This window comes from Homarus americanus, unplaced genomic scaffold, assembly GCF_018991925.1.
Source record: "Homarus americanus isolate GMGI-L3 unplaced genomic scaffold, GMGI_Hamer_2.0 scaffold41366, whole genome shotgun sequence".
In the NCBI taxonomy this organism is placed as follows: Eukaryota; Metazoa; Arthropoda; class Malacostraca; order Decapoda; family Nephropidae; genus Homarus; species Homarus americanus.
In genome coordinates this window covers 2,334,103-2,356,510 of record NW_024723541.1, presented here as the reverse complement: position 1 = coordinate 2,356,510, position 22,408 = coordinate 2,334,103, and the positions used below count along the sequence as shown (strand labels likewise).

General features: G+C 39.3%; 1 long non-coding RNA gene across 2 annotated transcripts in view; it reads right to left on the bottom strand.

Annotated features, from left to right (window-relative positions):
• Window positions 1–6: 6 nt before the first annotated feature.
• The window catches only part of LOC121863507, a 41,242-nt gene continuing 18,840 nt past the window's right edge, over window positions 7–22,408 (bottom strand). Inside the window, exons 2-7 of one of the 2 annotated variants that reach the window (XR_006088414.1) lie at window positions 22,271–22,386; window positions 14,825–14,922; window positions 11,836–11,932; window positions 8,262–8,420; window positions 5,386–5,546; window positions 7–499 (exon numbers count right to left, since the gene is read on the bottom strand). This is a non-coding gene — a long non-coding RNA (uncharacterized LOC121863507). The remainder of the gene's footprint in view (window positions 500–5,385; window positions 5,547–8,261; window positions 8,421–11,835; window positions 11,933–14,824; window positions 14,923–22,270; window positions 22,387–22,408) is intronic. The other variant, XR_006088413.1, reaches the window with a different exon arrangement.

Below are 22,408 nucleotides of genomic sequence, written 5' to 3'. Positions count from 1 at the left end.
CTCATCCATGACTCAGAACACAGCAGCCTTCAGCACCCCCACCAGCACTGATCATGTCACCCAGGCAGCAGAACTCATCCACACAATCCAGGGATAATCTTCAGTGATGAATTTCTTCAGTCTTGCCATGGACACATATTTACCTGCACATACATATCACTTACAATCAGCAACATCTTGCAGTCTTCCATCCACTCCATTGCACTTCTTGTGAACCCACCTTCCTCACTCACTGCCAATATCTTTCTGACTGATAGCATAGATATAGATGAGACAGAAACTTGTATAGATAAAGACAGTCTGACAGATGATATAGATACCAAACAGACAGACTGACTGACATGCAGGTTTTGGAAGACTGATAGAAAGATATAGAGATACAGATACATAAAGATAGACAGTTAGACATACCTAGAAAAATTGAGATATTGACATACCTGTAACAGCAGTGTCTCCATGATCCAGTTGTTAATTTGTCAAGGTTTAGACGTTAACTCATCTGTAACAAACAAACAAAAATACATTTAATATACAAAGCAGTTTATAATAAAAATAAATCCATGAATTAATAGTCATCCAGTACTGCAATTGTTTGTTTTATGCAAGTTTGGTTTATGTGAATTTTCTTGGGACTGTAAACCTTGCATGCTTAACAAACTTTTGTAATTTTTGCCTTAATATTCCCAGCTAAATTAGTGGAACATTAATACAGTAGTTAGATACATAGACAGGTAGATATAGATAGATTGGGTGATAGACAGACATAGAATGAGATGAAAATATAAAAATAGATACTGACAGATATACATAAGTTAGATAGATTTAATGACTTAGACAATTTTAAAACACTTTTCTTCTATGATGTTTCCCTCGCAAATGACCTAACCGAACCTCCTAATGAGGGGCTCCATCCCCTTGGATCCCATGATATACAATACAGTATTTAAGTTTTTTTGTGAGGGAAACGTCACAGAAGAAAGTGTCTTAAAATTGTCTAAACCACCGAAAAAACAAATTTGTCCTCAATTGGTTGACATTAGGACAAGAAATATTTACATTATGTTATACACATTATATAAACACTCGAAGTGGGTGATTACCTTAAGTGGCAATGTCGGAATTTATATTACATCAGACTACAGTAATATTTCCGTTAACTGGAATCCCTCAAACCAGCAACTCTCCGATAGCCGGAATTGAAATTTTCTTGGAAAATAATTCCCAAAGCCAGAATTTTCCGGAAAATTCCTGCTTTGGGAACGATTTTCCGAGGGGCACATTTTCCGGAAAATTCTGAGATTTTTCCGATACCCGCGCCTAGAAATTCCGAGGATGGGGGAGTTTTTTCCGGTTTTGAGAGATGAAAATCGGGCACATTTTACGGAAATTGCGAGAAAATTTTTTCGGTAACCAGAAAATTCTGGGCACGGAGGATATTGTTCCGGGTTCAAGAGATGACGTAATGGCCAATTTCTGGAACTTCCGATAAAATTTTTTGTTACCTGGAAAATTCCGGGGATGAGGGATTTTTTCCGACTTTGAGAGAGTCGTCTCGTGACCCAGAAATCTCTCATTCCCTGAAGCGTTCTGCACCAATTGTTCCGGCTAACGGAGATATCACCGTACGTACAAAGTATAAAGTTAGGATATCCTACAATATAAATATGATATTCAAGGTTTGCTGATGTGGATGGAGGTCAGGAATTAATGGTAGGCTTAGTTGGTGAGCACCTCCATGATCACTGGCTTTTATTGAAGGTTGTGTTTCTCTGGTCAGGATCGATAAGGAACTGACGATGGCAGGTAATTTGACATTTAATGGTAGCTGGTAGGATGTGCGCGCAGACAAAGGAATGTAGACTCACACAAGACTATTATTTAAATCAGGAGAAATTATTTACGATTCAGGTAACGATTAAATATTACTTTAACTAAATATAACCTAAATTAAATTAAACATATCTTGATAAAATCACACAGGAAAAATGGAAACAATGGAGCACCTTAGCTTTTGTCTTTATTCAAGACATCTTCAGAGGCAACTGAATTACAAGAACTGAGAGAGGCTTATGTAATTCAGTTACCTCTGAAGATGTCTTGAATAAAGACAAAAGCTAAGGTGCTCCATTGTTTCCTTTTTTCCTGTGTGATTTTAAAAAGATTTATCTTATCCACATTTCCATTGTGGATCTACATGAAATATGCAACAAATATATAACCGGGCGATTAGTTTGACGTTGTTAATAGGGAAATTTCTTGAATCGATTTTAGCAAATAGCATCTGATCGCATTTAGAGAAAACAAATTAATCTACAACTCTCAACATGGATTTACAAAGGGAAAATCTTGTCTAACAAACCTGCTGACGTTTTTTATGAAAGTCTATGAGGTAGTAGATAATAACGAAAATTACGATGTTATTTACTTAGACTTTAGCAAAGCATTTGACAGAGTACCGCATCAGAGGCTTCTGAGAAAAGCTAAGGCTCCTGGTATCGAGGGGGCTGTTTTAAATTGGATAAAATCATGGCTCACCGATAGAACACAGAGGGTCAGCGTAGATGGTTTTAAATCTGAGTGGGGCTGTGTAACTAGTGGGATTCCCCAGGGGTCAGTCCTGGGCCCACTCTTGTTCATGATCTACATAAATGATCTACATACTAGTGTCATGGTCACGTTGACTGCTGATCTATTTAACTAATGATTCTTATTAAACTCCACGACCGCAAAACATGAGTGAGTTAGCGACCCCTGAGAAGACGTGTTTTTCCCCATAGACGCTACACTTGCGTTTCCCTCCCAGAGTCCCGCCTTTGTGAAGACAGTTATCAATGCGTTGTTATTCCACTTTCTCCTGGGAAGCTCAATCTTGAATTAGTCTGTGTAAATCAACTCAAGTAATTTGCCACACCTTTGTCAACTGAGGGTCATCTTTGAATGAGTAACAGTTAGTTTGTTTGTGATTATTGTCATTGCGTGAGTAGCAATCACTGGCAACTCAGGGGTATTTATACCCGTGAATCGCGCAGGGCAAGCGTCCCCTGACCCTCTCCAACGTTTCTCCAGGTATGTTTATGTGTAGCCATTCAGTTAATTCAGTCAATTGTAGTGAATATCAGTGTTCATGCTTTAACAGTTGAATTGTCATTCACCCAGTGTAAGAAGTAATATAACTTAAATACGTCTGTCGTCTAGACAAGAGAGTTGTTTGTGTTGTCATGCTTCCCAGTCCGTCCCCTGACGCTGCTCCAACGTTTCTCCAGATCCCATTGTGATTCTTGCATCGCTCAACAACTCAACAACTGCCCCGGATGTAGTAGATACCCAGCAGGGACCATATATGAAACGATGGCACCGATGCGGCCTGATAAATGTGCTTCACTGCCTCGTTGGGCCAGACCCCAGACTCGCCATGTGTCTGGCTACTGTACTACCAACCACAACAACGGTCGTGAGCCCCAGTGTTCTACCCTGGGTTACTCCTTGGAAGTATATGTCACAGAGAGGGTTGTAACATGTATGTTAGGGATAATTAGTTGGAAATAATTGTCCCATATTGGGTAGTGGACCCCTGTATATGCTAGTGTCAGTATTAACGTGTATGTTGAGGAAAGTAATCTACAATGAGTGCCATGTACTATGTATTGTGAGTAGGGCCAAGGAACTGGTCCTGCTATGCCATGTAATGTAACACCAGTAATGTTGTGTGCAGTAAGAATGTAAGATCTGAGTAATACTGTTGAGTAAAGAAATAAGAAAATATGTAAATAAGAAAATAAGTAAAGAAGAAAGTACTGAGTCTGCAATAAGCCCAGGAGTTGAGCCTGGTAGTCATATGATTAATAATATATCTTTTCCCCTTGATTTCATATTAATAAAATTGTTTTTAGAGTACTTTAGGTGTATTTATTTCTCCCACAGTATTTTACCTTTATTTCCATCCAAGTGACTTGATACCAGAATTACCATACCCATGTGCCTAGACCCTCGACCATGCTACCAAAAGAATGACCATGCTGCCAAAAGAATGACCATGCTACCAAAAGAATGACCATGCTACCAAAAGAATGACCATGCTACCAAAAGAATAGGTGACAGAACTTAGTAAGAGTAAGAACTAAGAGAAGTAAGTAAGATGAGGGTGGTGTAGAGGTGTTGTTGTGGGAAACACGCGCCCTCACACTAGGATCAGCAGTGACATAAGCAAGTTTGCAGATGACACCAAAATAGGGCGGCAGATTAATTCAGGGCAGGATGCAAATGCACTACTGGAGGATTTAAATGAACTGCAGGAGTGGTCAGAGAAATGGCAAATGAAATTCAACACCAGCAAGTGTAGTGTACTTAATATTGGAAGAACAAATACTGTAAACGTATGCAGCCTTAACAACATCAAGCTAGAGAAGTCGACTTGTGAAAGAGACCTAGGGGTACTCGTAAGCCCGGACCTTTGGCCTAGAAAACAGTGCGTTAATGTTCGAAATAAGGCAAACAGAGTATTAGGTTTCACATCTAGAAGGGTAAATAATAAGAGTGCGGAGGTTATATTGCAATTATACTTTGCGCTAGTCAGGCAGCACCTCAATTATGCTTTTCAGTTCTGGTGCCCTTATCATAGAATGGATATCAATTCACTGGTGTCGGTGCAGCGAAGAATGACAAAAATTATTCTGGGACTTAGAAAATTTCGCTATCATGATAGATTAAAGAAACTAAACCTGCATTCCCTAGAAAGACAAAAAGTGCGGGGAGATATGATAGAAGTATTTAAGTGGGTGAAAGGAATCAATAAAGGAGATATAGAGAAAGTTCTTATAATATCCGAGCAAGATAGGACTCGTAGCAATGGATTTAAGTTGGATCAGTTTAGGTTTAGGAAGGAGATAGGAAGAAACTGGTTCACAAATGAGTGGAACAAGCTTAGCAACTTTGTAGTAAGTGCTGGGGCGCTGGAAAGTTTTAAAAGGAGACTAGATAGATTCATGGACGATAGAGGGTGGTTGTAACTCCCGACAGGAGCTGCCATGCACAGGCCAATCGGCCTATTGCAGACTCCTTATTTTCTTATGTTCTTAACTCCCTAGTTAAATTTCTTACATTATTGCTACCGTTCTGCTATTCAACATACAGTATTAGGTTAATGGTTACGATAACATTGCTCAACTCAAGAGCCATATTGGTTGAAATGTAAATTTACCGACTTGTATTGGTAAATAGATTGACAGATACAGTATATAGTAGATAAAACAGACTGAGATAGGTATTGATAGATATACTGAAAGGCACAAAAAGACAGACAGACACACAAACACACATAAACAGTTAAGTAGATAGAAAGATATAAATGGAAGACAGACAGGGGGACAAATAACTCCTTTAGTTTACCTTGCCATATGTGGTGGTGGTGGTGCTGTGGTAGTAGTGGCGGTGTTATAGTGTTCATAGGAATTAAATTCTACAATGTTAGCTCTTTGTCTCAGCTTGCAGTTATCATTTTCAGCTGTGATGGTGCTGCTCAATTTCCTAAGGTTTAGTCGTTAACTCATCTGTAACAATAAATAAATAAAATAAAATAAAATAATATACACAATAGTTTATGATAAAAATATGTCCATAAATTAATAGTCATCCAGTACAGAAGTTGTTTGTTTTATACATTTGGTTGATGTCAACTTTCTTGGGACTGTAAGCCTTGTATGCTTGATATAATCTGTCATTTTTGCCTTAATATTCCCACCTAAATTGGTGGTACATTTAATACAGTATTTTAGACAGATATATATACAGTAGAATGCTAGTTATCCGGCACCTACAGTGCACAGTGTACAGTCTGACCTCACAAATTCATGTCTCAGAAAAAAACACTTTTTTAACACTAATTAAACTCCATATAAATGACGTGGCTTATAAATAAAGAAAATATAATAAAAAACTACACAAAGGTACTACTTTATATGCTGATTAAGGATCTGGGTTCATAGTTTAAAAATTCAAGTAATTAGTGTTAATTAATGACCTTTGAAATAATTAAAGATATTTAGAATATCTAAAAAGTCAATTATGCTGTGAATGCAAGTTTTAAATCATCTTTATATACATTCTCTAAATAATAAATAAATAATGACAGATATTGGTAAGCCATATGGATAGACATACAGTACATAGATTGACAGACTGACAAATACTTGTACTGTATTGATAAATAGATTGACAAATATAGATAAAACTGATTGAGATGGGTATTGGCAGATAATGGACAGATAAATTGATAGATATACTGAAAAGCACAGAAAGACAGACACACGAACATACATAAGCAGTTAGATCAGTGGTTCCCAACCTGTTCCGTTCTGTGACCCCCAGACAAGATATGATAACTTCCGGTGCCCCAGTCTAAATCTTTCTTCGATGAAACAAACTAAACGTCGCTGGAATGAGCAGTTGGGTGTGATACTTTAATATTTTATTATTATTAGTGGTATAAACAGTACCAGTAGCTACAGGGACAATATAAAATATAAATGCCATACAATAAAAGATTCCAAGTCATGGATAGTTTATGTGAACAATATAAACCACTGTTGTGTCTGCAGTAAATGCTGTGTACAGTATTATAATCTCACATAAATAAACTCAACTCCACAACAACTCGGGTACTCAAAACTAAGGATGCTGTGTATGTGTGCATAATTTACGCACAGACAAAAAGAACATTAAAAAAGTTAATTAAAACTCAGTGGGTTAGCTGACATTGGTTTTTGTCACCAATTGTGGCATCAGTGGTTTAGTCACAGCCAGGGCACAGTCGAGGCCATCTTCCACGTGGAGTCGATATATGAGTTTTTATTTGATGCTGAACAGCGTGAAAATACCTGCTTCACAGAGACAGGTAGACGAGAATGGCAAAGCACCAGGATAACCAGTTTGCTGATAATAAGGTAGCGGACCATTGCCACCCAGAACTCTGTCAAGCACCATTAGCTCAGATGGTTTAAACCAGGGGTCAGCAACCTTTATACATTAATCAGCCACATTATAAACAAGAAATCAGCCAACACAGTATTTATGCAATGTACATTAAATAAAACTTGAAATTGAGCATTAAGCAGTATAGAATTAAACTTTATACTGTACCGGTACTGTATTCAGACAAGTACTGTAATGGCATACGGAAATTTTGTTTGAGTATCCTAATGGGTGGTAATAAATACTAATACAACAAAATTATGATTCACATAGAACAATACAGAGGAAATAGTTACTATGACGCGCATTCAATTCAATTGAATAGAATATCCTCTGCAATTTTTGTGAAATCTGGTTCAAATTTAGTAAAAGCTACTACAGTACCACAATTGCCTTTCTTATGACTGTCAAAGAGCTTTAAGAGGTACAGTACAGTACTAAGTCTTTACACAAGTCAACACCTTAGCGTTACCTGATTCACATTTATTTTCTCCAAAGTCTAACAATGACTTGCAGTTTTGTGAATATGTTTCAGGATATTAATCTGCAGATCCAAGATCTACAGCTGTGCATCACCAAGAGCACAGTACTACCACGTTGGAAACACCGCTTCTTGTCTGAATATTGAAGTTAAGCAATGTTAATACTGTACCTAGAGAGGAGACTGCCTGGCCCTAAGAACACCACATGCTCTTGGCATAAAGAATCTACTGGAAATAAGTATCTCATGGCTTTGTCAGCTGTCCTTGGTCAAATTGTCTGCATATTATCTTTAACCTCATCAATATATGGCTGACAATGATTGCCCATGTCTGCTGCTAAACAAAAGGATTTAAAGCAGATTTTCAACAGTAATTGTTATACGTACTTTATGGACTAGCATTGTCAGGTATAATTTACCAGTTTAACAAAGAGTATCAGATTAGGTGTTTCCTGCATCAAGTGTTCCAACATCCTTATCTTACCTTATCAACTTAGCCGGCCACTCATCACATATTTTAGATGTTATAATGCCAGCCACAAATATGAAGGTAGTAGACCCTTGGTTTAAACTCTGGCACTCTGCTAGGAGGGTCAAGCCATGATTAGCTTTATTATGAACACGTGGTTCAAATTACTCCCACGGACAACAGGCTGGGAGCCACTGACTGTTATATAGATAGAAATATATAAAAAAGGAAGACCGACAGACAGACAAATGACTAACAGCAGCACATTTACAACAACTTGTCTTAGGAGTTTGACGGGCACAAAGACTTCCTGTATAGGCTATAAGAGCTGTTCCTATAGTTTACCTTGCCATAGGTGGTGGTGCTGTGGTGGTGGCAGTGATGATAGTGCCATGGTGATGGTAGTGTTGGTGATAGTGCTGGTGGCAGCTCTCGTTCCATGCTCCAGTTATCATTTTCATCTGTTATGGAGCAGTTCAATTTCCCAAAGTTTTGTTGTAACATCTGTAACAAACAAAAATTATATTTACAATAAAAACGTTGGGGAGGTGAGGTTAGGTTAGAACCAGACATAAAATGGTTTATATTGACGACTGACCTGCGGACAAGTTATTTGTTTTACTGTTTATTTTCTTACATTATTTTCAACAAATAGTGAGTTCTGTTATGATAATCATTTTTTGTGCAAATGCTTTGTTTTGTACATAATTAGGCGCCTAAGGTGCACTACTGTGTCTTTCCGGCAGTAATGCGGCCGTGTTCTTTCCAGCGCCAGTTTCATTTTCAGCGTGACGTGGCGTGTGAAGTTTGTTGCCAATCTTGTGCTACAGTTCTAGTGCTTATAAAGGAACTTGGCTTGAAAATGCCAAGATTAAACCCAGTATTGTACTTTTATTTATAAACATCTTTCTAGCAAAGTACTTTTCACAGCAATACTGTGAAGTTGAACTGGGTTTGTGTGCAAAGTCTGTTTTGTATGACGTACAGTATTTCAAAACACTCCGCCGCCCGGGCTGGATCAAAGCCGAGCTCTCACGTTCACAAAAACGTTAAATTACACCATAACATAGTAAGTTCCTTCTGTTTAATACTGTATACCAGGGGGTCTGGGTAAGGATGTTAGGTAAGGTTAAGTCTGTTTGTTTGGCTAGGTTGGTGAAGTCTGTTTTTCATACCCACTAAATTTAGGTTAGGTTTAATTTACAAATAACCATTTTTTAACACATTTGTACAAACTACAACAGTGTCTACTATAGAAAATAGTGATTTGCGGCATTTTAAAAATAATTTTCTATGAAAAGTCGACCGTCGGTCAGTCATCAATACTTACCATATATCAGTATATACATACATAAAACATACCAGTATGTATATACATACTGTATATGAAATATACCCATATATATACATATATGAAATATACCAGCACTGTACAGTATATACATATATAAAATATGCCAGTATATACATATATTTAATATACCAGTATATACATATATAAAATATACCAGTAAATACATATATAAAATATACCAGTATATACATATATAAAATATACTAGCATATACACATATGAAATATACCAGTGTATATATATACAGTATATATATATATATATAATAGGTATTATTGCAGTTTCGGCCAATACTCAGCTGACTGTTTTAACATCCCCAACCTTTAAATCTCCCTATTTGGAGTATTTTTAACCCCATTTCAACCAGGAGGAAAGAATAATAAAGTCAGAAATTAATTTTAAAGTTTTCCATACTTTTTAGGGGGATAAACTCTAAAACGGGTACTTTCCCCAGGAAATAAAGGTCAAATTCGATTAAATCACACCAAAATATACACAGGATAAACTAATTTCTAAAATACTGGGCATATTGGCCCAAACTGCAATTTTACCCAAAATACATCAGTATTCATTTACCAGGTGGAAATAAGATACATGAGACAATTACGGATACTTACAAAATGTTACCACAGCTTACGCCAAGAACGCCTCTGTTTTGTGTTCACAACAAGCCGGGCGTTTATACTCCTAAAGCAACAAAAGGTGCCCTGGTGCCAGTCATAACAATACTGTATTATTGGAGCAACATTAAAGAAATTACACAAAAATTTCCTCCCACCAAGGTGTCCTCTCATAATATTGCTATTACTTGCACCAGGTCACCTTTTGTTGATTTAGGACGTAATAATTCATATTTCCAGTTTTAAAATCCAGATAAAAGTTTGTTGACGTAGTAGAATTCACATGAGAGAAATTTGTGGACAGAATTCATCGAGAAGTTTCTCAAGTTTGTTCCTAAGGGTAAAACTTGGTGGCTCTCGGCCATTTTTTTAAACACTTCCCCATATATATATATATATATATATATATATATATATATATATATATATATATATATATATATATATATATATATATATATATATATATATATATACATATATATATAAAAAGTTGATCCTGATAAATAATACTTCACCTCAGTACCTAGGACATGAACCCAACATGTCTTTGTAATTGATAAACTTAAAAACCTTTATCCTTTTAACCCATAACTGACCCTTTTGTAGAATTTATGAAGAATTTTCCTTACAATAAGTTTGAATTGATGTCTCATTGTTAAAATTTTATCCTTTTTATATCAGATCCAGTTAAACATCCAAATCACATCCTAATTTACCAGTGAGTAAATAATGAAAGGTTAATACTAATAACAAATGACACTTGCTCATCCATCATCAAATTCCCAATTTGTTGTTGTTATAATGGAATTACTGTGCTTCAACAATGAAGCATAACTCTAGTAGGTCAATCTATATGACACATAACTCTAGTAAGTCAATCTACATGACACATAACTCTAGTAGGTCAATCTATATGACACATAACTCTAGTAAGTCAATCTATATGACACATAACTCTAGTAGGTCAATCTACATGACACATAACTCTAGTAAGTCAATCTATATGACACATAACTCTAGTAGGTCAGTCTATATGACACATAACTAGTAAGTCAATCTATATGACACATAACTCTAGTAGGTCAATCTACATGACACATAACTCTAGTAAGTCAATCTATATGACACATAACTCTAGTAGGTCAATCTATATGACACATAACTAGTAAGTCAATCTATATGACACATAACTCTAGTAGGTCAATCTACATGACACATAACTCTAGTAAGTCAATCTATATGACACATAACTCTAGTAGGTCAGTCTATGACACATTACTCTAGTAGGTTAGTCTATATGACACATAACTCTAGTAAGTCAGTCTATATGACACATAACTCTAGTAGGTCAGTCTATGACACATTACTCTAGTAGGTCAGTCTATGACACATAACCCTAGTAGGTCAGTCTATATGACACATAACTCTAGTAGGTCAGTCTATGACACATAACCCTAGTAGGTCAGTCTATATGACACATAACTCTTGTAGGTCAGTCTATATGACACATAACTCTAGTAGGTCAGTCTATATGACACATAACTCTAGTAGGTCAGTCTATATGACACATAACTCTAGTAGGTCAGTCTATGACACATTACTCTAGTAGGTCAGTCTATATGACACATAACTCTAGTAAGTCAGTCTATATGACACATAACTCTAGTAAGTCAGTCTATATGACACAGCTCTAGTCCGCTCTAAGCCCCACTAGTGAACCCCTGAACCTCTCGCTGAGAACAACTGAACCACATTGTTAATGAGACTGATATTTCACACCCAGTCCTCCATGATGGCCATATTCAATGTAAGTATGTCAATCAGTATAGGCTATAGTACTGCATACATCAATTATACGGGAAAATTGGGACTGGAAACAAAAGAGTCGGGAGTTATCCCAATTTTAGAAATAGGTCTATAATATTCATAAAACATAAATTACCTTATTTATCTAATGACTCCCAACTTGAGGTCACTATGCCGTAGGAAGGAAGCTGCATAGGATCCTTATACATTGGATGAGGTCCCCGCAGATGACCCTGGAATGAAATCGCTATATATAAATTTTGTTACATAAAACCGTGATTATTATCAATTAAAGAAAAAAAAAGTATGGTTAATATAGTATATAGTTGTATTATAAAGCTACCAGTAATATAATGCACAATGCAGAGTGAAAGTATTACGTGTGTGTGTGTGAAGGCGTTTATCTTGTGTGTTAAATTTAGGTGTGTTGTAGTGATGAATGTGTTCTCATTGCTGTTAAGTTTTGTACATTTTTAACTTTAACCCCTTCACTTCAGAAACGCCACTTTCAATATTTTATTCAGCACAGAGAATACCGTTCACAAGTGGTTAAATTAATTGGTTTAAAGTTGCATAACACTGATTTTAAGACTCATATACACATTGTACAGGGGCGGATCCAGGATTATAAAAAAGGGTGGGGGGGAGGGCTCCAAGAAGTTGTGGGTAGGGGAACATGGTGAGCACAGCGAGGCCATCCAGAAAATATTTTGAAATTTGACCAATATTATGGGCATTTTGAGGCCATGTGACGATATTAGGAGATATTCTGAGGTCAATAGTAATTACTTTTTACGATACAAAAATGTCTGAGTACAATACTGCATTCAAGAAAAAGTATTGAAATTTTCTTATGAAAAGGGGGGTCCAGACCCCAGGACACCCCCCTTGGATCCGTTCCTGCGAGACACACAGTATAATATATATATATATATATATATATATATATATATATATATATATATATATATATATATATATATATATATATATATATATATATATATATATATATAGCCTTTTTTTACACACACACACACACAGTATCGTGGCAACTCTAAACGCCTGACCCTCTTAAATACTTTATCAAGATAAATTCGTGTGGGGCAGAAAAAACACGAACATTAAGGCAGTTTTCATGTTGTTGGGTTTGTTATTCACCACTTCCTTTTCATCACTACACTATATCATTCTCAATCTATTACGAAAATTGGAAACTATTAATACAAATTCGCATACTGTAGTGACTTTCACGCAGTCATTCTAAAACCGAGGCTCCTTGTAAGGCCTCATCTCAGATAGTTTATATTTAGTTGCACTGATATAATTATTTAGTTAAATGAAACAAAGGGGTATAGAAAAGTAGTCAGAATTTACAAGAAGTTAGACTATGAGACAAATTATGTGGATCCAATGGATAAAAATTTTTAGGAACGTGGTGACGGGAACTGCGGTGGTAGGGCGAAGCGTGCAGATGGTCTGTATTGATCCAAGGCGGACTCAACACGCAATGCAATACACACCCACCTTCCCTCATGACTGAAATGGAGTGCATTCGGTCCCAGGGTGCACCTTATATCACCTAATTTGGATTGTTAGTTGCAGTCAGCAATCAACTGAGCATTAAACGACGAAAATTATGATCTTTAAACTCAATTTTCATTCTCCAAAATCGTGAAGGTACACGCTGTGACCGTAACCACATAGGCGCTGCAAAGTCTCCAAAGATTAACAAATCCTGGAAGAATGCCTGGAAAATCCTGGAGAGTTGGGGTGCGCGAAGTAATGGCGACAATTAGTTCCAGCGCACGAGCAGAAACACCAGTGGCTTCCGGAGTCTCCAGCTGGCAGAGGTACGATGACGCACGACACACCTCTGCTCCCACCACCTCCTCCAGGGGGTCGCCCACAAACTCATACTGTGACACCATGTTGCAGTTAAGACGTGTTGGGCTGAAGTCTTATTAACAACATTACTGCGATCGTAATGATGGAATTAATGGCCATTATTGGTGCAACTTCCTGGTAAATTCTCCAGACTCTTGGGGGTGTGCAAGTATTAGTCCCTCCTAACCTCTGAATTCTCTATTTGCATAGTGTCTTTTTCTGTTCATCTAGTGATTAAAAGTAGGAAATTACTCCCAAAGGAAAAAGTCACATCCAGTCTAGGTGGTACTGGTATTATGTGCTTGAGGATAGTGAGGGCATGAGAGATTAAAAATATGATGCGGTTAAGCAGTGTACAGGGGTGAGATGGCGCGAGATGCTGTCATCCGAGGAAAATGGCGGAGTACGGGAGGAAGCGGGGAAGATGCCGGCGGCCTCCAGACCACCTCACCGTGCGATATGACAACACCCCAACCCACACATCTCCTCCCCCCACCCACTCCATCTTGAATCTTATCCATCAACTTACTTTCAGACGGGAAAATATTGAATAACACGACAAATTATACGTCTAGATGCTTGTAGCCCTTTCTCAGTGGGAGGAAATCGGAAGGAAATAAAGTGAGCACCTGCACCATCACGCAGGGGAGGGAGGGAGGAAGTGACAGCCACCCCTCCTCCTCCCTACACACACACAAGGAGGCACCTGCTTTATAAATTACTCCCAAACTTCCCCTTAACATGGTTGGGGGAGCCGAGCCTAACCACTATCATGGGCCAATAGGAGTGAGTGTAAGGCGTGACGTGGCTGTTCTCCACCACCCTCCATAACCCAACACATAAAATGACAATACTGTAGCTGTCCTCCGAGGGCTGGAGACATGCTATAAGGGCGGATCCCGTCTCCACCTACAACGCTCATAAGGATGCTTTTATGAACACCAAGCGGGGAGCATCGTGGCATCTCAGTAGCTGTGGGATAGCACCGTGATGCCCCGAGAAGCGTGCTAGAACTGCCCCTTGGGTTGTGAGTGTCAGAATCCTTTCCTATTGGTGGACTGCTGGGGACGGTTTATAAGTGTACGAGTTGCCTGTTCCCGCTGACACACACACACACCCACTTGGAGAAATAATTATATAAATCTTCAAAATGTTCGTCTCATCCGACAGATTCCAACAACCTTAGAGTATAGTGTATGGTATGAAGGTCAGTCTCAAGAGATTCTTAAGTTTCTTACCCATAGAGAGATCCCACACCAGAGGCCCGAGTCGTCCACATCACCACTGTTAGAGGAACCTGTTTGAGTGTGTGAAGAGGACGTTTACGAGTGTGTATCTATGGATAAAAAAGAAAACCCCAAAGTTATGCTAAACCTGAACACCTGAACCATTTATCTGCCCCACACACAGAGACAACGTATCATAAACAAAAGCATGTTAAATCTGAACCCCATGATGTTACCCAGATAAATTGAGTCACGGTTTATTTATCCATTATCTTAGCGGCCATCTTTTGTGTCATTGCTTCATTCAACTTGACGGTCAAATAAGTTAATGAATCCACAACAACAACAGACATTCACAGAAGACGTAAATTTGGTCTAACAATGGAACACGCATTCATAGTTGACTTAGATATCCCCTCATAGACGCAACTGGCTATAGAAATGTGTCAAGCCGTCCAATGCTTAGACAACAAGTATAGAAACAGTCATATACTTGTTTACATTCTCATATTATTTCATCTTGTAAGACCCCGGATTCAGGGACCATCTCACAAGACCCTGTTTATAAGGATCATCTTGCAGGGTCTCGTATTTAAGGACTCACAGGACCCCGCTTTTAAGGACTATCTTACAGGGACCCGCTTTTAAGGATTATCTCACAGGGTCCCTTATTTAAGGATACTCTCACAGCACCCCGCCCATCTCATAGGACCCCCTTCCTTCGTCAGGCCGGAAATGGAAACTTAACACACAAGACACGATGATTTAACACAGAAGGATAACAAAAAGAGGCGAAAAAATTCCCCCGACAATAACACAAGATCATAGCGGATGTAAGGTGAGAAAAACAAGCAAAAAAAAAATAAATAAAACAAAAAAAAATAAATAAAAACAGAGAGGCTAAGGCAGGAGAAGAAGGAAGTTGGTAATGGAGAGAGTGATTCTTTCCTTCAGGATTCTAGAAGATTCTTAGTCATATTGTATACCAGAAGACGATATGGAGTTTGTTGATGTTAGCATGAGGTTGTATACCGTACTTTGATGCGGTAATGGGGAGATATTAACCGTATATATAGGACTCCATAGAAGAGAATTCGCATACCTTTTAAAAGCGGTCTCTCGATAAAGCATGTTTGGAACACCTGATGTTTAGACACACTATAGCTTATTTCCCCTTATGATTTAACAACCTAATGTTTACCTGGGTTAGGTTAGGTTAGGTTAGGTTAGGTTAGGTTAGGTTTATGGTATTTAATCACCAAGAGAAATAAACAGGGGTATCAAATATTCAAGTGATTCGTAGGTACAGCACGACCGAATCTGACTGACTCGCTCAATGAAGCACCGACAAAAAGATGGCGACCTCAATAACGCGTAAAGTGCACAAGACTCTACCTATGTTTTCTCTCATTAAAATACAAACAAATATAGGCATAAAATCTCTAGCCGAGGACTTTGAGACTAACATATAGAAGAAATTTTGACGCCATTTTTAAAGGTTATCTCTGTTCTTTGAGTCAAACAGCTACGTCCATTCTTTAGAGTCTGGTCTTTAACTTGAGTCTACCAGTTAAGTGCGTTCTTGAATTTTTACCATAAGAACCTTCAAGAATCTCCCTCCCTCCCCCCCCCGCCCACAACCCTGCGTGACAACCATTACAATTACCTTTCTTTCAGCAGCAGGGAGAACTCCGTCTTCATTATCCCAGTGACCAGATCCCACAAATGGATTTCAGGCGCGAAAATCCCATTATTTTTCTTAGTTTTGGGAACACGCTCTGGCACACACGGTCAAAATTTGGTGGAACACAGTAACATGTCTTCATAGGTGAGGGAAATGTGATTTATGACCCCACAGTATTCATGACACATAAATGCGTTCATATATGATTTAAATACAACGACAATACATTTTGTAGATAATACATATTTACATATTTAGTCTTGAATATCAATATGAGTTCAAAAATGACGGAAATTCAGTCGCACTCAGTATCACGCATTCACAACTGAAAAATAAATTATCTGAAAACAACAGACGTTCAGTGCCATAGTTTCAGTTCTAACAGTGGGTACAGGCATTCATAAACGATATACCTTTTTGTTCAGCATAACAAACGCCTGAGAGAGAGAGAGAGAGAGAGAGAGAGAGAGAGAGAGAGAGAGAGAGAGAGAGAGAGAGAGAGAGAGGCGGGTTACAGTACAAAATTAAACTTCCTAAAAGCAGCCACAAATCATAAAGAAGCATCTGTGTTTTAGGAGCGGTAAAACACGTCAGATTTACGAGGTACAGTATATCTAAGCTGGGACAAAGTACTATACATCTTTTCACGCCCAGGAAAAGAGAAAACTCCCTCAAGCAGAAAAAAAAACATCAGTCAGTCAAACAGGAAAGACAAGCACTGATCTGACTAACACAGCCCCCCAAAAATGGAATTAGGTTAGGTTATAGGGTGACATACGAAGCTACACTACCAAGATTCTCATACGATCATACGACAACAAAAATCCTCGTAAATGAAAATGTAAATAAAGACAAAACCCTTAAACTACTTAAGATAAAATACCAAAAATAACGTATAAAAATAACATGCCAATTACACCAAAACTACCTTAACTAGATCTATCCACCTGTCCAATTAAAACACGTTAAGAAAAAGAACGAAAATATGCAAAACCAATACTAAATATTCTGTAAGTTAATTTTGTCACTTAACTAGTACTGGGTGAATATATGTCTAATTAAAGTCAAGTCTCAGTACTATTTTAAAGACATTTTCGGAAGCTATGCCTGTGCTTTAACGTAAGTCAACGCGTTATAGGTAAACATTATTTATATTTTCACTTATGAGGATTTTTTTGTCGCATGATTGTGTAAGAATCTTATTTGGTAATTTACACCACGTACAAAGTTGAAGTCAAATATATCACTAAAGCTGTGTTGGTTTTGGGTGAAGTAGATTCTTAATGTAGAGTATGATGAAATAGACTCTTGTTTATGATTTTGTAGTGAGAAAGATATTACCCAACAGTAATATATGATACCACTACCACTATCATCATCGTCTATCACTATCACCATTGCTTACCACTACCACATCAGCTACCACTATCATCATTGCCTACCACTCTGCCACTACCACCACTGCCTATATCACTACCATTATCGCCTACCACTATCACCATCACCTACCACAACATTCCTAATACACCACTGCTATGTATTGTCACACCACCTCGACGCAACCACAATCAATGTACTTAAACGGCATCAACCTACGTACCTACCTACCTACCAGCACCCACCACAATCTACCTACCAACCATATAGCGTGCAGGTAGTGGCACACACACGCACCCAGGATCGATGACTCGACCACCACCAACCGAACCATCACAAGACCTTTGAAGTCGACCTGTACACATCACACACACACTATCACACATTATTTGCGGCAGTCCATCGTAGACCCATGACTACGTTGCTTCATGTGGCTGTGTAGCAGGAGCCGCAGGTGGGGCCGGGGTGTTGTGGGCCTGAAGGGTCGGCTCCTGCAGCATATTGGTGTCGTTGGAAGCGCCTTCATGTCCTCCTCCAGGTACTGGGAGCCTCTCATACAGGTAGACCGCCACACAGGTCACCCAACCTCTCCACACAAAAGTGCTGTAATGACAACATTGCTAAAGCTGCCTCTCGAAAGCTGGGAATGTTGTACAGATGCCGTAGCTACTTCACTCCTGAGCAGTTGCTTCAAGTTTAGAAGGGATTCATTCGTCCTAACTTGGAGTACTGCTGTTATATCTGGGGTGGCTCTTCTTCTGTCTAACTGTTATATAGGGTGGAATCAAAGGCATTTTGTCTTATTGACTCTCCTCCTTTAGTTAACAATCTTTCTTCCCTTTCTCTTCGCCGCAATGTTGCTTCCCTCTCTCACTTTTATACAGGTACTTTAACGGACAATGTTCGGTGGATTTGGCATCCTGTGTACCGCTGGCAAGGCCGTGGGCTCGTAACACTCGTCTTGCCCGCGATGCCCACAGTTTCTCTGTGGCTGTCAGTCACACTATAATAACCCGTTATAATACATCCTTCTTTCTTCACACAGTCAAACTGTGGAATGCTCTGCTTTCTTCTGTGTTTCCATACTCATACAATCTGTCTCACTTCAAAAAGCTGGTTTTCCGGCACCTTTTTCTTTTCAATTTTTACATTTTAATTTTTTTACAGGTCGATGACCTGTGCCCGGGTGGGCTATTCCCCGTAAAAAAAAAAGACAAAAAACAGTCAATAGGGATGCAAAAACACACGCATAAAATCAACAGGATTCTTAACGGTAAGAAGCGGAACATCAACAGCAGCATTAACAGATACCATAACAGTAACAACAGTGTGTGGTAGACCAGGGTGAGGACGGACGGACGGAACAGCACAAGCCAGTATACCTTCACAACAGCCGCCAGAACAGCAGCGGGGCACTGGGTTCAAAGAGGGGGGAGGGGGGAGAGTGGGAGGGAGAGTGGGAGGGAGGGAGGGAGAGATGGAGAAAGAGGGAGAGAGGGGGGAAAGGGGGAGAGGAGAGAGGGGAGAGGAGAGGGAGGGGAGGAGGAGAGGAGGCAGGAAGTTCAGGTCGTCTGTCTGCTTTCCCCCTCCCCTCCTCCCCCTCCCTCTCTATCCCTCCACTTAACACCTCCCCCTCCTCCTCCTCCCTCAGCTAGCCAAGGACATCCTCACCATCTTGTCCCTCCTTTACTTCCCTCCTCTCCTCACTTTCCTCCTCCATCACCTCACTTCCCTCCTTCGTTATCTCACTTCTCTACTTCCCTCACTTTATTACTTAACTCACCTCTCTGTTAGGACGAGGGCCCAATTTCGACAGCTTACTACTGGGGCCTAATAAGCTGGGGTCTATAAGGACTGGGGCTCATCTAACCTGCAGTAACCTGATTTATGTCAATACTGTGTGTGTGTGTGTGTGTGTAGATGGGTTTGTTTGTATATGTACAGTAAGTCAATGAGTGTACATGTCTGTATACATGCATGTGTGTGTGTGTGTGTCCAAGGCAAGATCATTAACGAGTAAACCACCAGAATATAGACAACAGCAGGAAAATGAATCGTTAACCTTGGCCAAGGGGGTGGAGGAAGGGAAAGAGGGGAGGGAAGGGGGGAGGGAAGGGGGGAGGGAAGGGAAGGGCATGTGGCGGTAGACAAGTTCCTTCGTCATAACTTGAAGCTAAAATTCCAGGACTGCGCTGTAATAGTAACTGTCATTAACATGTAATTACTCGGGATAATATTACGTGTTTTGTACAAGACTAGAAATATCCTCATCCAAGGTCATGTGTGTGTACATTAAACTTCGGAACTTTTATCCCCTTAAATATAGACACACATACACACACTATAGTCTACACGATTCCTTAGGGGATAATAAACTTTATAAGCGCGACCCTTAAATAAAGTGTAAGGGGTATTTTTCTCCATTAGGGTGTGTTCATTTCAAGGGTGACTCACAGATTAAGTTAGATTAGGTTAGGTTATGTTATGTTACGTTAGACCAAACTATGTTAGTTTATGACAGGTTAGGTTACGTTAGGTCACGTTAGGTTAGGTTAGATTCAAGGTCAGTAATTAGTGAGCCCTCACGGAAGACGCCTAAGTCCTTGACATATCACCAAGACAAACTATTATTTAACCCTGTAATTCATCAACACACAACACAGTCACGGATTCTGTCTCCTAACTCCGGTTAAAGTGAACGTATCCAGTTAAGAGAGAGTCTCAATGTAACTAACAGGCCTTCTTCGACATTAGTTCCGTCCTGTAGCTTCAGACATCCAGTTAAAAGCATTATTGTATCCTCAGCTTGGTGGAGGGAGGGGTAGTGGGAGGGGTAGGGGAGGGGGAAGGGGTTGGGGAGGGGGGAGGGGTAGGGGAGGAAGGGGGTAGGGATAGGGGGTTGGTAGAGGGACAATTCAAGGCACGAACCTCTGAGAATCCGGAGACCAGGTCGATTTGTCACGGATGAGTCAGTTCATGTTTTTCCTTTCCTGGTGGTGAGAACATAAGCATCTAACTTATTTACGTCAGCTGCGACACAAAGATGGTGGTTCGTGGTGTTAGGGCAGAAGCAGCAACATAACTCCTCACTATAGCAAGGTATTTTGTTTTCTTAGTTCAGCAGAAACAAATGACGTCCGAGGGCGTTTTTGAGTTCCCGGATTTAACGTTACGATCTGATGCATGAGATACGAACAGATATGCACTGAGGCTATTGGAAACAACGTAGATCATTGGTTAACCCGACGGCCTGTAGCAATGAGGAACTAATACAAGCTGGAATATCATTGGTTGATTCTACACCCTGATGGGATACGAACCGAAGACATCGAGTCACAAGGCCTGCCGAGATACAAACCTGGAGACCTTAACCTAATTCGATTATAAACAATCTACGGTGTGTGTGTGTATGTGTGTGTGTGAAATAACATCATCACAGAGGCTATACCTTACTGCCTGTTATCTGCGTTCGTTAACAAGCTCTATGCTGCCTTCTCTGACTGACTTTCTGATAGGAGAGGCTTCTGAGGAGGGATTTTCTGGAGAATGTTTTCTCATCAATTTTTTCCCCGCCAGCCTCCCGCCCTGCACCAAGCCTATACCAGATTTGTAATAGAGATGTCCAAACGTGTTAAGTTGTTTATATGCAACAAAAACAAGCCAAACAAACAACTACAAGTATCACAAACACTTCACAAGCACAGGGCCAGGGTGCGTGATGCTCATGTTTGTCTGAAACGAATAATTATAATATTTTCTAATTTTCAAAAGTTGTTTACAGTCTGCCGTAGCAGCTGACCTTGTGTTCTGCGCTCACAACAACAACTGCTCATAATTTTTATAAAAGAAACTTCAACTAACATTGCAGGGGACTTGTAGATCGCCCCCTCCCCTCCCCCTCAACCAAACTTCAGAAAATTTCTCCCTCCGTCGGAAAATTTGATGAGAGAATGAGATATTTATTAACCCCGTAAAGTGAAGCTGCGGGGAGGAGGTATAACAATCATCTGGTCGGTGGTGGTGACTGAACGTGTCTATCTGTCTGAGTCCCTTGCGAGAAACTAAGATACTCTGTGACTTGTACCCAAAGGACGTTCCCTCAATCAAGACCATGGAACACAAGTAAGAAAACTCTACACGCACCGCTGAACGCCTGGGAGTATTGTTACACGGTGTTGATCTTCTTGTCTGTTTCTTCTGCCGACGATGGGAGAGTTTTCAGCAGTTTGATTATAGTTAAGACTTAGAGAGCAATGACTAAACAGTGAAAGCTATACTGATAAATTTAGTTGAGATTTAGGCTAAAAACACGAGAAAAAAAATCCAGAACACCAAAAAAACTCCCGGCCTGTTGTTGACTATACAGAACTGAATTACATTAAGGCCATAAGACTCACCTTATGTTAGCAAGAGATAAGTCGTTCTTCAATACATCTGTGTGAATATTGCGTATACGTCAAGAAGCCCAATTGGTTATTTCTTGCGTCTGTTGGCCCGTCAATTTGTCTCCGATCTGTAAAAAATAAATGAGGGTG